Genomic DNA, 3,076 nt, shown 5'->3' with positions numbered 1-3,076 from the left:
TGATATTGTAATGGTGGAATTTTACATTGCTATGAGAGAGAAAAGACCACCAAATGAGGTAGGCAGTAGGAATGAGCAGGTGAAAGGATCATGTGGTGAGTTTCTGGTTGGTGTTAGGGTCAAGGTCTAACAATGGCACACAATGGCAAAGACAGATTTACCATGAAGTCATTAGATCATGAGCTTCAGTGACCCTGACATGTACAAGCTTCTTCTAGAACTCCAGGAAGGACCCTAGCAGTATGTTCTTATAATGCTATATTGTCTTCTCTTTTATTTTATTCTGTTGAATTTGCCTATAGTAGGTTCCTAGATAATCTAAGTACTTGATTGAAGTCTTGTACAATTAACATTTCCTGCGGCCCCTCTTTTATATCTTTATAAAACTATTTATTTTCATCATTTAATTATAAACTTGGTTTGTTTTGATCATTTGCCACTTACATGTAACATGAATATTTTCACACCTTCTAATAAGGGCACACATTTAATTCCTCGTGATAAATTTCTTATTTCCCAAGTGTGCCAGATGCAAGAAAGTGAGTGTCTTATTTCTTGCTCTGTTATTTTCACTTATTATCATTCTTGCCTCTCAAACTCTCCCTTATTACTTTAAGAACTAATTTTCTAGTTCCAAGGTTGGGAGCTTAGAAGCAGGTTCTTTTTCCTTTAAAGCAGTGGGCTTTTACACAAAGATACAGACTCAAAGAATATTAATAAAGCACCAGCAGACAAAAATTCTATTTCTAGTCTTCCTGATTCTCATGAGTTGCAGTGGGAAAGATAGAGGAGAATACTTATTCAAAGAGGGGTGTTAAGGCTGATAGCTTATCATCATTGCAGGCAGGGTCCAGCATAAGGAACATAAAATCATGCTGACAGCCTTTGGAGTCTCAGAATATGGGTTATGTTTTTGTAAACCTTTCAAAAATAAGATACTGATTTTCCATTTTTAATAGTGCCACAAAAATAAGATACTGATTCTCCATTTTTAATAGTGCCACACTTCTTGAGTTGTGTAATATTGGAGTGGCCATGAGCATTTTGGGGATCTGGTTAACAAGATGGAAATAGTAAGTCCTTACCTACCAATAATTACTGTAAATTTAAATCGATTAAATTCTCCAAGTAAAAGGCACAGAATGGCTGGATAGATTATTTAAAAACCAACTATAGGCTGCTACAAGAGTTTCACTTTAGCTGCAAGATCACACATATGCTCAAAGCTATGGGATGGAAAGAGATATTCCATACAAATAGAAACCAAAAGAGGACAGGAATAGCTATACTTGTATCATATGAAGTCAACTTTAAGTCAAAAACAGCAACAAGAGATAAAGAAAGTTATTATATAATGATAAGGGGATCTATTCATCAAGAGGATATAACAATTATATTTGCACCCAACATCAAAACACCTAAATATATTAAACAAATGCTAACAATTCTAAAGAGAGAAATAGACAATAAAATAGTAGTAAGGGACTTCAGTTCCCCGTTTTCAACAATGGAAAGACCATCCAGACAGAAAAATAATAAGGAAACACTGGACTTTAACTATGCTTTATACCAAGTGGATCTAATAAACATATCTGGTGCATTCTATTTAACAGCAGCAGAATACACATTCTTCTCAAGAGCACATGAAACATTTTCCAGGACAGATCATATTAGGTCATGAAAGAAGTCTTAGAATATTTGAAAAGATTGAAATCATATCAAGTATCTTTTCTGGACCATATTGGTATGAAACTAGAAATCAATAATAGGAAGAAAACTGGAAAATTCACAAATGTGTGGAAATTAAACACCATACTCCTGAACAGCCATTGAGTTAAAGATGAAATCAGAAGGAAAATAAAAATATATCTTGAGACAAATGAAAATGGAAACACAACATACCAAAACTTATGGTATGCAGCAAAATCTGTGATAAGAGGGAAGTTTATAGCGATAAATGCCTACATTAAGAAAAACAGAGTGTTCGCTTCAGCAGCATTTATACTAAAATTGGAACAATACTCAGAAGATTAGCATGGCCCCCACAGAAGGATGACATGCAAATTCATGAAGCAAAAAAGAAAGAACACAGAAAGAAAACAAGAATGATCTCAAATAAACAACCTAATTTTACACCTTGAGGAAGCATGAAAAAAAGACCAAACTAAACCCACAGTTAGCAGCAGGAAGGAGATAACAAAGATCAGAGCAGGAAAAAAAAAAAAAAAACGAAATAGAGAATAGAAAAATAATAGAAAAGATCAATGAAACTACAATGGTTTTTGAAAAGATAACCAATTTGACAAACCTTTAGCTAGATTTATCAAGAAAAAACAGAAAGGGCTCAAATGAATAAAATTATATATGAAAGAGGCGATATTCCATCTGATACCACAGAAATACAAAGGATTATAAGAGACTGCTATGAACAATTTTATGTCAACAAATTGGACAACTGAAAACAAATGGATAAATTCCTAGAAACATTCGACCCACTAACACTGAATCATGAAAATATAAAAAAACTGAATAGACCAATAACAAATAAGGAGATTGAATCAGTAATCAAATTCTTCCAACAAAGAAAAGCTCAGGACTAGTTGGCTTTATGGGGGAATATGACCAAACATTTAAAGCATTAATGCTAATCTTTTCAAACTCTTCCAAAAAACCGAAGAGGGAGGAACACTCTTGAATTCATTTTACAAAACCAGCATTACCCTGATACCACAGCCAGATAAGAATAAAACAAGAAGAGAAAACTATAGGTTAATATCCCTGATGAATATAGATGTAAAGAATTCTCAACAAAATACTAGCAAACCAAATTCAACAGTTCATTAAAGAATTGTGCACCATGATCAAGTGGGATTTATCCCTGGATGCAAGAATAGTTCAACATACACAAATCAATAAACATGATACACCACATTGATAGAATGAAAGACAAAAATGTTATAATCATCTCAATAGGTGGGGAAAAAGCATTGACAAAATTCAACATACTTTTATGATAAAAAAAACTCTCATAAAATTGAATATAGAAGGAACATATCTTAGCATAAGGAAAGCCGTA

At 33.2% G+C, this 3,076-nt stretch overlaps 1 non-coding gene across 1 annotated transcript; it reads left to right on the top strand.

Annotated features, from left to right (window-relative positions):
- The first annotated feature begins 1,980 nt into the window (after nt 1-1,980).
- Nucleotides 1,981-2,087, top strand: LOC112476038. The gene has a single exon (XR_003044946.1). It is a non-coding gene; the product is annotated as a U6 spliceosomal RNA (small nuclear RNA).
- The last annotated feature ends 989 nt before the right edge of the window (nt 2,088-3,076 follow it).

The sequence above is a fragment of the Pteropus alecto genome, unplaced genomic scaffold (assembly GCF_000325575.1).
Source record: "Pteropus alecto unplaced genomic scaffold, ASM32557v1 scaffold92, whole genome shotgun sequence".
Taxonomy (NCBI): domain Eukaryota; kingdom Metazoa; phylum Chordata; class Mammalia; order Chiroptera; family Pteropodidae; genus Pteropus; species Pteropus alecto.
This window is presented reverse-complemented; position numbering and strand designations above follow the sequence as displayed.